This window comes from Lissotriton helveticus, chromosome 3_2, assembly GCF_964261635.1.
Source record: "Lissotriton helveticus chromosome 3_2, aLisHel1.1, whole genome shotgun sequence".
NCBI classification, from domain to species: domain Eukaryota; kingdom Metazoa; phylum Chordata; class Amphibia; order Caudata; family Salamandridae; genus Lissotriton; species Lissotriton helveticus.
In genome coordinates this window covers 137,246,660-137,261,132 of record NC_136062.1, presented here as the reverse complement: position 1 = coordinate 137,261,132, position 14,473 = coordinate 137,246,660, and the positions used below count along the sequence as shown (strand labels likewise).

At 45.0% G+C, this 14,473-nt stretch overlaps 1 protein-coding gene across 1 annotated transcript in view; it reads left to right on the top strand.

Annotated features, from left to right (window-relative positions):
• LARP6 (La ribonucleoprotein 6, translational regulator) overlaps positions 1-14,473 on the top strand; it is a 65,481-nt gene that overhangs the window by 45,342 nt on the left and 5,666 nt on the right. The window lies entirely within an intron of this gene.

The following is a 14,473-nucleotide window of genomic DNA, read 5'->3' as shown; positions in this document are numbered from 1 at the left end:
AAACTTGTAATTCTGGCTTCAGTTCAAATGAGCTGTTTTGATGGCTACTTCTCATTGTACACTTCTCACCTTTTCAAGTTTTTAGGTGCCAGACTGGATCGGGTATATTGCATCAGTGCTCACTGTGCCAGTAGGTGGTGCCATATGGCTCTGCAGTGACTTAATACGGATGTAACCGAATTGAGCCTTTTGTAACCGCATGGGGTGGTGCTTATACCAGTTCCTTTGTTTTTATGACTATTGAAGTGTATCCAGAGTTCTGCTCCCAATTTTTGTTGGTTTTCTGACTGCGCCAAACCTGCAGCGTCAACCTCTACCTTGACACCAGTACTTTCGGAGGATAGACTTCCTCTTGCAGAAAGGAAATATTTGCCCCTACTAGCCTGGTTTTACGATCATTGAATGTGGTGTTCCTTCTGAGTAGTTACACCCATACCTCATGGGACATAGCTAGCAAGAATTTGCCGACTGTTCTGGAGGGTCTTAGTAACTCACTGGCCCAAACGGGCGAAGTATGGCTAGATGCCCCAAAGTATATATTGCGCGTAAGCCTGGGCTCCACCAAATTCATAATCCATGCTATTGGCACCAGTGTGGTGCTTAAAAGGCAAACTTAGATGAGATCACTAGGTTTAAAGGGGATGGCCAACTGTCCAGTATGAATGTTGAGACCCAAGTTAGCTCTTGAGAATATGCTGGCAATGTGTGCAATCTATACAACAAAATATATATGAAATAAATGTAATGAAGCTAGGCACAAAGTATGTGTGAACGAAAAAGTGTTCAAAGATATTTTAATCTTATTTTATATGAATTTTTCAATATACTTAAATATTTTTCTTCATATTTGGCCATATGTCCCTTATGGGCATGTCCTTCGATAGATCTAGATTTTTCAGAGAGCAGGCCGACTTGGTGCTAGCAATTCGGAGACACTTGCCACATTTAAGGCCACCTGCTGGGCAAAGGTGCCATTGAGCTGGTGTCAGACTGAGGGGGCATGGGGTGCTCTTTGCACTACTTTCTCAGCAGGATACTTTTTTAATACACCCATCCTATAGTCACACATCTGTTAACTGTGGTTCATGGTGGAGTCTGAACCGTTCCATTACACAATGCTGCCCTTCGACTTTACCTTGGGTGTACGCGAAAATTATGTTAGTGGTGACTACTCTTCGGATTTCTGTGATGCATGTATTACCAGCACTCGACAACTAGTTGTTCAGTGTAGCTAACTGCAGTCTGTCACAGATCACCTCCAGATGATGGCCAGATCTTTATTTCCCTGAGGCTTTCTATCAACGAGCCAAAGTCCCACCTGTGCCCAATGCAGAGGATTCCCTTCATATGGTTTATCCTGGACATGTTATCGTTCGAAGCCTTTCCACCACACAGCAGGTCCATGACTTTCAGGATATGAGCCTGACATTTCAGGCTCCATCCTAGGTTTTGATGAGGTTGGTTCTGAGGGTTCTTGGGCTCCTGGCCTTCTGTATCCTTCTGGTCTCATGTGCCCGATGCATGTGGACCCTGTAATGGAACCTAAGGTTTCATTGGGTACAGCACTGGGGTTGCCTCTGGCGCTGTCCAAATGTCACAAGAGACGGTTCAGGCCCCCATATAATGGCAGACAATCTGTTCTACAGCAGGCTCTCCTTTCCTCACCCAGAATTCACAATTCAATCAGGATTTATATAGCACTTCTAATCACCCAATTGGGTATCCAGGTGCCTGCAGGTCCCATAAGGCTCAATTAAACCTTCCTTGATGGCCCTTAGGAATTGTGGAAGTGAGGTGGTGATCCGAAGCAGTGTTGGGAACCTGTTTCAGGTATTTGCTGCCAATTAAGAGAAGCATCCTCCACTTCTGCTTCGATAGATGTGTGAAGTGTGGGCAAGTGATAGGGAGACGGAACACTGTCTTCTTGACAGTTGGTGAAAGTTCTGGCGGTGGTTAATGTAGGCATGTCCTTGGTTGTGTAGAGCTTTGTGTGTGTGGCTCAGTAGTGTGAATTGGCTTCGCTTTAGTATGTGGAACCAGTGGAGTTGCCTGAGGTGGGGTGCGGTGTGGGTTTGTCGAGTGAGTCCTGCTGCAGCGTTTTGTATGGTTTGAAGTCTCTGTAGGAGGGGCATGGTAATTCCTACTTGGAGTGTTGCCATAGTTCGGTGTTGGCTGGTAAATGGGGCCTGTGTCATAGTGTCTTGTGTGGTCAGCCATTTGGGTCTTCAGGTGATCTTTGACCCTGGAAGCCTTCCTGCAACCATCAAAGGGGAAGGCTGCTGCTAACAGGCAACATGACCTCCATGTGGTTGCACTGGTGCTTGCCAACAACTCTCCCTGTGTAGCCATGGAGATGGGCGATGTGCAAATGGGGCTTGGAGGGGGCTACCCTCTGATACGAAAAGGTCCATTTAATACACCGACTACCCATATCACTCCAATGGGCAACCCTGTTACTACTTATGCCAGTTACTCTGCAGCGACAATTTACCTCCATGATGCCATTGGCCCTTCCATTCCACCCATGAATATCTCACACCTGAAACTCCTATTTACGACTCCTCGCAACCTACAATCACCTTGTATATGGGTATCCATTCACGCGCTCCCGCGCACAACGCCTTACAGATAGTATTGCACTCTGCCATATCTGCCCCCATCTAACATCCTGCGGTGCATGCACCCCTAGTTCGGATGGGCACTCTTATACATGACACAAACGACAAACACTAAGCCGCAGAGCGACACTAACACCAGAACAGCAATACCTTACACTCGCACACATTATGTCCCTACTCCTGTAAAATATCGCTCTTCATGTCAACATTTCTGTTCCGTTCTTATGTATAAATGCCTTTCTTCTGTGTTCATGTTATACAAACCTAATGGAGTATTTACCCCAAAAAAAAAATATGACCATTATTTGGTACTGCAAGAAGCAGGGCTGGGTGGGTCCTATATCCTATGCCAGTGTGGTCTACATCTCTGGAGGTGGATGGAACAGCGGACCTTCTTGGAAGCTAACCACATAGAGGGGTTACTAAACTCCGGGGGCAGACTAGTTCAGCAGGTGCGTCTGGCAGGCCACAAGTGGTGTCTCCGTCACGATGTAGCACAGGGCACCTTCAAACAGTTAGGCATGCCCTGGATAGATGTGTTCACCACAGTTTAACATGCAATGTCAAAGTTTCCATCTTCTGCCCTTATGTTTGCCCAACCAACCTTCTTTAAATCTCAGGTTATGAAGCATTTTCTGAAGGGCCTGATTGTCTCCAAATACGTTTGTCATGCCTCAGCGGCACCTAAGCCTAGTCTTAACATACCTTCTGTTCACACCATTTAAGCCTATGCACAGTTGTTCACTGTATCTTCTGATGCTCATAAGTCTCATTTCATTGTGACGTGAGCCACAGGAGTGATCTACAAGCACTCTTGGAGCAACCTCTACACCATTTTCTTCCCAGACAAATTAGTGCTGTGGATGTGGTCTGCCTTACTGCCAAGGTGGTATAACCCTTCTGTGTTGGTCAATTGGATCACCCTGCTGACATTTTTCAATCTGCCACATCCCTGAAGAGTGAGAGGCGCTATTGGCATGACTTTTGAGTTTCAACATTGATCTATGAGAAATCATTGTGGAGCAAAATAGGACTTTTTCTAGGCAGGCAGCCTGCGCCTTAAATTGCTCTGCTATGGTTATCTCCCTGCTGGCCCATCTCCCTTCTCTTTCCGCCAGAGGTTCTCCAAGGCAATTACCCAGCAACTTGCCAAACCTGCAACACAAGCTCCTGGATCCTCCCCTCAATCAGGATTCCGAGCCAACCACTGCACCAAGGCAGCCACTGAGTTCATCGCCCGACTGGATTGTGGCAAAACAGCCCTCATCCCGCTGTACCTGTCAGCAGCCTTCAACACCATCTCCCATCACATCTTGATCAACGGACACCACCACATCAGAATCCGTTCTCAAATGGATCACCTCATACCTCACCAGAAGAACCCAGAGAATCTGTCTCCTACCATTTACCTCAGAACCAAAGATCTGCAGTCCCCAAAGGATTGTCCCTCATCCCCACCCTTTTCAACACTTACACCGTCAGATTGCACGGACTGAACATAATTGCCGACCACACATTTCATTCTTCCGGTCAGAGGAGCCCTTTACCATTTGAGACCAGATGCATGATGAACATCGCTGAGTGGATGAAGGACAACGGTCTCGAACTCAACATGGACCAGAAAGACTTACTTCATTTAAATCTTTATTTCGGTTCACATAAAACCATAAAAGATGCATCACTTAAAAAAAGATTTATACAATTGTTTAACCCCTTCCCTGCTGCCGTTGGCCGTCGCGAGCACTACCTCGCTGGTGCTGCGAACGTCCAATGGCTGTAGTGGCCCCGCCCACTCCACGGTACCGCCACACTGCCGCGAAATAACCGCTGCGGCTAAGGTGTTAAATATGAATGTGCAAATCTAGCAACTTCACTTAAATTAAATGGTGTTTCAACGGGTTTAGGGCTATCGTTCAGAAGAGTAAATTCAATTTCTTGAGTGCAATAGTCGACAATATAAAACAGTAAATAATTAAAACTAGACATAATAGAAATTTAAAATTCATTTTCATTATTTCTTGAGTGCAATAGTCGACAATATAAAACAGTAAATAATTAAAACTAGACATAATAGAAATTTAAAATTCATTTTCATTATCATTCAAACTGGTATCCTTAACTCCAGGCGGGATTATATATAACTCTAAATAATAATCTCTTATGTTGAGCACAAATGACAATACTTTAAACAATCAAGTGGAGCATCAACCTTGTAGCGCCGTTAACCCTCGGTTCATAGATTAATCATTACCATGATACTACATATTCATTGCTTTTATGGGCCTTAGAGTTTTAACTCTACTTTTGACCTTGTAAGGCTTAAGTTTAATAAGAATCTACTCACACTAAAAACAATTTTTTGTGAGGCATCGGTTTTCAATATTCGTCCTGCTTCTGTGCAATGTCTGATATTCAAATTGCGACAAATGGGTTTAATCCATTTGTTCCTTGGTCCGGCATAGGCCGAGCAGGAGAATAATATATGTAAATCAGTTTTTTGGACATATTTTGGCATAGTTCACTATATTCGTTACTGTTACCATCTTAATTTATGGCTCAATTTAATGTGTTCAAATGGGTTTGTAACGCGCCATATCTAAATTTCATGTGTAAGGTTTTGGCCAATTGTGGACAAACTTAATCTATGAAGGACTCGAAACTGGCTACCTCCTTAAACAAAAGGAATATGATTGTTAGTGAAAGACTTACTACTCTTTGGGAACACCTCGCCATAGAATGACGCATGGTGACCTGCTGAACTCTGCCCATCCCAACAGGCCACACCGCAACCTCTGCATTATCCTAGATAGCAAGCTATCCATGAAGACACCAGTAACGACCAAAACATCGTTTTGTAGGCTGGCCTTCTGTCTCCACTGCCGAAGAGTCTTTTTGTTTACGGCCACAAAGGAATCGCAGCAGGTGTCACCATGCTGAGGAGAGGCACTGGTTATACACTGTGGAGATCGGCTCAGGGGTATTTTGAGTGGTACTGAGGGATCTCTCTTGAAGTGTGTCCATTCCATCACCTGCTGTGCGCCTTCATTCTCTGATGCCCAACTGGCCTGGTCTTTGACGAAATGTTCAGAGTGGCAGTTGAAGAGGAGAAACTACAAAACCAGAACAGCATGGATAACGCTTCTCGGCGATTAGAAAGGAAGCAACCATGATGTTCATTGCTAATCGCAATAATACCGGGAACAACTTAAATACACATCCAAACCTGATGGCGGATAAAAATAATGTAGTCCGTGCCCATGCACGTTCTCTACCAGTAGGAGTCCCTGCGATCTCGTGAGTCGAAAGCCTTCTTTGACGAAAAGGATGTTGCAGCAGTCAGAACTCCACGCTAGATGGCAGGAGCACGGAGAGCAGGTGTATATACAGACATATGCTACAAATAGTATGTTTGCTTTTAAGCTAAAATCACTGGATGGGGTTCAAGCAGCATTAGGTCTACTGTCTCCAACAGTGAGTAACGCACTGAAACCATTCAAGTACAAAGATGACTTCAGGGTTTATTGTTATGGACAGGAGAGAACCCTGAAGCTCTGGCACTATAACGATCTTTGCTGCTAATGTTCTCCTTCTTTGAGAATTTGTCAACCCAAATTTTTTATGGGTAAATCCAAAGAGTTTACCCAATAATTGTAAGTAAAGTAGATTAGTTTTAGTCAAATTAATTCCTATCCGAAGGTAGCTACAGTATTGTCCCCATTACTTGTCCCACGGAATGGAGAACTTTTAGCAAAATGCGAGTTGAACGAAGCGCTCTTTTTGTTGAAAAGGATGGGGAGCAACGTGTTCAGAGTCCTTGCATTTTACATAGTTTTCCTTTGGAAGTTGTATCATAACAAACACCAACACAGATGGCACAAGTACAAATTTGTTCCTAGATTACGCTATTTGCGATGGTGCTATATCAAACATGCAAGTGGTCCATGGTGTATCATAAGGCCAACAAGATACTTATTTTTATTTATTTATTTATTTTGAAAGTTTTATATAGCGCGAACCAGATCTTTGCAGATAACAGAGCGCTTTACAGAGGCAGGTGTAATCATCAACAAGATCATCACGTTCCATTACATAACAAAAGTATTAAGTATAGTACAGGTATGAGGTAGCCAGGCATAGTGGGAGCGTATGATAACAAAGACGCTGTGATTATACAGAGATGGATAGAAAAAAGAATAAGAAAAAGGATCTAAGCATTTCATACTAATATAGGTCATATCATCATCATCAAGATCATCACGCTCCAGTACATAGCAAAGAATTACGTATAGTACAGGTATGAGGTAGCCAGGCATAGTGGGAGCGTATGACAACAAAAACGCCGTGATTATACAAAGATGGAGAAAAAAGGATCTAAGCATTTCAGACTAATATAGGTCACAACACACGTGCAAAGGAATATAAGGCTATATCATAATAAAATGCTGGAGTACTGTTCGCAGTGTAAGTCAAACGCATTGTTCAAGTGTATTTAGCCATAAGGATACTTTTGACTTCTTTCTTAAAAAGAAGGGAGGAGGAGATGAGCCTCGTTTCAGGAGGGAGTGCGTTCCAGATCCTGGGCGCCATTCCAGAGAAGGAGCGTTTGTAAGTTTTTTTCCTTCCGGAATCTTCGCGGTTTCAGCAGAAGATTGTTTGAGCTCCTGGTAGTTCTGGACCCCCTGGAAATTGTCAACTTCTGAGTGAGGTAGCTGGGTGATTTCAGGTGTATAGCCTTGTGCGTCATGCAGGCAATTTTCAGCTGTATTCTGGCTTCAAGAGGCAGCCAGTTCAAGGATTTGAAGTCCGGGGAGATGTGAGTGTTTTTTTGATCCAGTGATGAGTCTCGCTGCCGCATTTAGTGACGCTCTGAGGGGTGCAGTTGTCGTTAGGGGGAGGCCGCAGAGGGCCACGCTGCCGTAGTCTATGCGAGGAATGACCAGAGCTTGTACTGCTATTTGGAAGTCTTTTGCTGGAAGGAAAGGTTTCAGTTTCCTCAAGGTATTTATTTGGAAGTTCGCCCCCTTGGTAGCCTTGCTGATATGCTGCTGCATGTTGAGGTTGGTGTCAAGTGTTATGCCTAAGGATTTTGCTGAGTCCACGATGGTCGGTTGGACATTGAGTGCTGTTAGGTGTTTAAGCCATGTTTGAGCGGAAGATATTTTCGAGGGAGGTGAGATTAGGAGGAACTCAGTCTTCATAGCATTGAGTTTGAGGTGGTTGTCGGCCAGCCAGGATTGGGTGCTTCTGATCGTTGAGTTCAAACTCAGGATGTCGTTGTGGGAATGTAACTTGAGATATATTTGAGTGTCATCGGCGTACATGTGAAAGTGTACATTTGATGTTTGTAGCAGGGTGGTGAGAGGCTCCATAACTAGGTTGAACAAAGTAGGGGATAGGCAGGATCCTTGAGGGACACCTAACGACACCGGAACTGGGGAAGACATCAGGTTTTTGCTCTTGAATTTTTGAGACCGGTTGTGTAGGAAGGAAGTGAACCAGCGAAGCACAGTCCCAGAGAAGCCCATTCTTGTCTTTAGGAGATCGAGTAAGTTCTCATGTTTCACTGTGTCAAATGCTGACGAAAGATCAAGAAGGATGAGGAGGCAGGTATTGTTTTGATCTAGGATTTGGATGGCATCGTCAATTATGTGAGTCATAGCCGTTTCAGTGCTGTGCCCTGCTCGGAAGCCTGATTGGTGTGGGTTGAGGAGATCAAACTGTTCTATGTGCTTTGTCAGTTGTAATTGGACGCATTTTTCTAAGAGTTTGGCGAGAGTGGGAATGTTGGTAATCGGACGGTAGTTGTTGAGATCAGTGGGGTCGGCTGTTGGTTTCTTCAGTAAAGGTGTAACTTGTCCAACTTTGAGGGAATCCGGGATGGCTCCTTGTAGAAGTGAGCTATTGATAATTTTAGTCCAGAGTGGGAGTAGCAGAGGAGTGAAGTCTTTTACGGCGTTAGCAGGGAGGGGGTCAGTGAGGTGATTGGATGGTTTTAGGGTGCTGAGTATTCTGTCAATTTCTACTTCCGAGTAAGTGTCAAAGGATGACCAGGTCGCATTGTTTTTTAGTTTATTGGGAGTTATGCAGTTGGGGATTGAGTAAAGGCTTGCATCATTGAGGAGGTCTCTCCTTATATTGTCAGTTTTTTCGTTAAAGAAGGATGAGAAATCTTCACAGGAAGGAGTAGTGCTCATAGTGTCGATAGCTGGGGGTTGTTCTTTAGATTGAGATCGGATTAGCTCGAACAGTTTACTTGGCCGTTTTTTTGCTTGGTCTAGCTGGACTCTGAAGAACTCTGACTTTGAGCGTTTAATTTTCCTGAAGTATGCATTTCTCTTTTTCCTCAGGGTTTTAAGATGCAGTGCCGAGGGGACTGATCTCCAGGTGCGCTCTGCCATTCTCATAGCCCGTCTCTCCTCATTGAGACTCCCGTTGTACCAGGGGTTGGATGTCTTAGTGGATGCTCTTTTCAGTTGCATTGGAGCGGCCTCATTGATTATTGAGGCCATGGAGTTGAGATAGTGGTCAGTCAGGTCCTGGACGTCAGTAACGTCGGTAGGGGGGAGTAGGAGATTACAGCTGCTAGGGGGTAGAGAGTTTGCATTGAGTATCTTCATGTCTCTTTTCCAAACTTTGGGCATGGCGCGTTGCACCGGAATGAGTTTTACTTTTTCCTTGATGAGGAATGTGATAATGTGGTGGTCTGACCCGTCACAAGGTTGTGGGGGAGGTGATGAGGGAGGGGTGTATGTCAGGAGTTGTATGAGTGCAGAGAGTGGGGGGGAGGTATTGAGGGAGGAGTGGGGGCTCGGAGGAGGGGAGCGGGGAGTGGGGGGAGGGTGGGCACCGTTGGAGGGGGAGCTAGGTGCGGCAGGAGTGTAGGGAGTGGGGCGGGTGGTGATATTGAGGGGGCATTTGGGATGGCATAGAGTCGGGTTGTGTGGGTCAGAGGCGGTGGGTCGTTCTGCGGTGTTAGTTGGAGGTGATGAGTTCTGGTTCAGTTGAATTGGGGTATGTGTGGAGGGCCAACCATTGGGGAGGTGCTCTATGAAAGTGGGAAACAGGTTGTCAAGTAGTTCCAGGTTTCTGTCTGTGGATTGAATTAGAATAACCCCGTTATTGTAGATAGTAATGGCTGTGCTGCCGGGGAAGAGTTTAGATGGTGCGATGGAGAGAGTTAGACCATGAGCGGATTTCCTGGTGGTGGAGACGTTGAGTAGGGTGAAGAACGCTTTTTTCCATTGAGCTCTGCGAGCGGTGTGGAAGATGATATCAGTGTTCAAGGACCCATTTACCGGAGAGAAGTAGGTGTCGGCAAAGGGTGTTTCAGGGTGGGACCTCAGGAAGTTGTGTTTAAAGCATTTAGCGGCTTTTTTTGTGAGCGCGGGTGGGTAGATTATTTTATACATGTGCTTGCCGCAGTGTTCCATGTTAGGATGGCATCAAGGCGAGTGTGGGGGAGTGCACAGAGTAGGTATACAAGAGCACAGGTAAATGCAGACAGTAAGATACATATAAATGCTAATAATATGTCACATGGGTGTAAATAATTAGGTGTAGGTAAAAGTACACAGGACAATGGTAGAAGTATAATACTGCAATAAAGGTCTACACTAAATGCCGATGAAATGTTCCATGGGTCAACCGGGATAAATGCCCACACTATGATCCATGGATCAAGAGAGGTACTAGGGGCAAATCAACATATATGTGTTAGCACCATGCTACCAGTAGTATAATACTGCAATAAGGGCATACACTAGATGCCAATAATCTGCTACATGGGTAGGTGTAAACACTATATTACATGGAACACATGCACACTTCACGCATATTCTATTGCTCAGCGAACTGTTCAAGATGTCTGCCGAAATAGTGACTAAGGCAGCAGTGTTAGTCCTTTGTCTGTTGTTGTCTGTGTTCAGAGAGAACAGTTTCCCTTTCTACTGAGGGCAGGTTAGTCCTATATACTTACCTTTGGCAAGACTTTTAGTGGATGCTCTGCCTAAGCACAAATGCCACGTGCCAACTCTGGGGAAACGTTCATTATGATGACTGCAGGTTACTGTTAGTGATGTCATTTGGGAAGATATATCTGCGTTGGAGGCTACTAATCTGAATACATTTGATGTACTTTGGAGTTTGGGACTGACTTTTGTGCCTTGAGAAAGTTCTCTGTAAGCGAAACACATTGGCTGAAGGCTGAGTTTTTATTGAAGAAAAGTCTTTGGAACCCGAACTGGTGTGTGGCAAACAATCTTTGGCCTCTATAGACTTCACCTAAATGAGTTGTTCGGAGGATTGGGTTTTGATTGGAACGATATTAATTGAGTTATATTAGAGTGCTATCTCGAACATAAGAAGTGAACAGATGCCTCACCTGTATAATATTACCAGGAGCCAGCCAGACTAAGTCCATAGATTTCAGCCCAGATTCCCGCACACTGGTACTATATTGGCTCCTCAATAAAAACTCAGCCTTCAGCCAATGTGTTTTGCTCATAGAGCACTTTCTCAAGACACCAAAAGTAAATCCCAAATTCCGAAGTAAATCAAATGTATTAAAATTGGTATTTTCCAATGTAGATATATCTACAAAAGACCCTTTGGCAGCTGAGACAGTAGGCCGGCCCACAAAACGATGTTTTGGTTGTCGCCAGACACACCGGACAAAATTGGCAAGGTAAAACTGCTTGGCGATGGAGAAGAGTTCAGTAACTCCCCCGACAATCTAGTCTCCATCGTAGGAAAAGCTCCTCAACGCAGGAAATGGAAGCCGTCCAGGAGAAGCAAGAGACACTCTAAAATATCCCATCAACCTCCGTCTACACAGACCTTGTATCAAGGCCACCATGAGCAGCAAGAGTACAATTGACATCCTCACCTCTACACAGGTCTCCCGGACCCACATGGCTGCACGTCGAACCTGAGCGCCTATCATTTAGGGTTGGGCTTTTGCCCTGTTCACAAGTCATCCCCACCTCTGGCCGGGCCACAGTCTAGGCTTTGTCCAGCACCAAGTTAAGGCATGATAGTCCACGCGGGATCCAACGCAGCCAGTTGCTCACCCCACTTTCCATTTGCCCTTGGGTTTAAGACCATGTAGGTGCCAAACCTTTGATGCCACAGTCTGCATCAAAACCAACATCAGCTCAGACTGTTGATAGCCGACTGAGAAGAGGCCCATTTTTGCAACTTCAACAGGATCTGAATCAAAGACTGCATATGATTATTATTCACACCCGAACAGCCACTGGGAAGACTTTGCCCAAAAAGCGGTGACTCTCCTTTTGAGGACGCTCCAGAACTGGACCTTTCACAACTGGTGCCTCCCTGGAGGCCAAACACTGCTCGTAGCCTCCTTTCCATTCACCACCTCCACTACCCCCACCACTTGCAACTCCACCACCTCCTGTGAGTTCCCTTCAGGTGTTACCAGAGTCCTATTCAGACACGGGTAGCCGTAGCGCCTACTCTCTAGCAAAACACTTTGGTGCGCCAGTCTACATGCAGTCAATCCTTGGGACGACTGTTATGTGCACCACCAGGGGACCCTGACCTTGTTGGGGCTTACCTATTACACGTCCACGTATACCACGGTGTCCTCCAACATGCACCTGCCTACCACATGTGAATATGCACGTCTCTCCGAAAGATGAATTCCTGATGGAGAGGTTATCCAGAACCTATCATTCCCTCCAGTTTCTCCTTGTACTAAAAGGATGGTAAAATTTTCCCCATATATTTTTAGCGAGCCCATAAAATCCTGGGGGTAACACCCTGGATTGAAAAATTAAAGTCTGCACCTGCTGCCCCTCTTTTTATCAACGGCCACAGACAGTGCCCTCAAGCCCCACTTCCAGTCACTTCTGTTTCAAGACCTCTTTTGCCACCTCTTACTTTGCAAAAGTCAGGACTAGCGTATTTCTCCTTCAGCTCTACTTGGCTGTTAACGCTGCACACATGCAGAACAGACAGATCTGTTCCAAGATTCTTTTTATTAAAACTTTCAGGGTGGTCCTTAAAAGTGTCAACCCGCTATACAGTGCCACCAACCTTAGTCTGGAACTTGAACATTGTCCTCACCAGACTTATGGAACCTCCTTTTGTACAACTGCATTCTTGTCCCTTGCAGCTTTTGTCTTGGAAGGTTGCATTTTTAGTAGCCCTAATGTCCCTTAGACGCGTTGGTGGGCTACAGGCCATTGCATTACAAGAGCCTTTCCAGGTCCACAATGACTGGGCTGCCCTTAGAAACAAACCATAAGTTCCTCTAAGGTGGTTGAGCTCTGTCCTTTCTTCCTAGCCTAACTCTGTAGCAGAGATCACTTCACACACATGACGTAAAGCATGCTGTCATTTATTACACAGATTCGGCCAAGTTTTTTTGTTAAACACAACGGCTTTTTGTTGCCTTTGTCCGACCTCCTAAAGGTGAGCCCATATCAAAGACGGGTATCAAAGTGAATTGTCAAATGCACCCTGATCCAGGGCTCACTCCACCCTCAAAGAAGGTGCCACTATGGCTTTTCTTGGAAACCTACCCGTTCTGACTTGTAGAAAGCTGAATTGTGGTCCACACCACACACCTTAAACCATTACTGTGTGCAGCACCATGCTAGAGTAGGTCAGACTGTTTAAAGGACTTTGTTTCAGACCTCGGCACCATCCACTGGTTAGCCACCACTTTGGGGAGTAATGCTTTACAATCCATGCAGAGCATGTGCACCTGCAGGGAATGGATTGTTACTTACCCCGTAAGCATCTTTTTTATTGCATGTATTGCTGTTGATTCACATGCACCCTCCCTCCTCCCCCCTCCCCGGGAAACAGTGTTTGCTATAGATATCTTCAACCTACTTAATAATTTACACTACATGGTCACTATACTATTCTAATCTCTACTTCATGCCAGCTCTCACCCACTGCATGGAAACCCGTCAAAATAAAACAAGTTGCAACAGTCCGAGCCCAACAATAGATAGCAGGAGTATGCATATCATGGGAATCTAAAGCACTGCACGTGACTAACAGATGTTTACAGGGTAACCTAATCCTTATTCTACAGACCACTAAATGCAACATATCAATACCTCAATTTACAAAGCCTGTATTAAGTTGCTCGTTGTTGCTCTATCATAGTTTATGCTTTTATTAGCTCTAAAACGGTTTCCATAATTAATAAGCAATTGCCTATTGGCTTTAACAGGTTTTCACAAAAAGCATCCCCTGCCTATAAACTTTTACAGAGGGTTTTTATCAGCAAGACGCTATTGACTATAATAAGATTCCTCACTATCACCCACGGTGTGTGGGCTTTGACTGCAAAGCAAGTCAAGTTTGTGTTTATTTTCGCTAAACAACTCATAAGCAGGCACACAAAGCTTCATAGAAAGCGCAGTTTTGTAGCCGAATATACCCAGCTGCTGAACAGTTTTGGGTGCGGTTTGGAGATGTTCCGGCCCTGGTAATGCCTTGAATTATAATAGGCCAGGGAAGGCTGGGATTATGATTGACTTCTTCAAATGCTAATCAGTTAAAGCAGAGGTCTTCAAACTTTTAGATACCGAGACCCCCTGTCAACATTTTTAAACATAAGGACCCCCTCCTGACAAACATTTTTAGAACTTGCTACTCCTCATTATCGATAACCATACATGCACCCAGTTCCCACAGAAAATCATTTTTACAGTGGGGAAATATTATTTAACAGTGATTAGCATATCAAAGGTTTGTGGGTGACAAATCAACAGTAAAAAGGAGTCCACCAGACCATAAAACAGGCCAGCAAGCAACCACAAAAAGCCCACACACTGACCTGCCTGGCCACCCCTTTGGGCACTGCCAGACTGTCC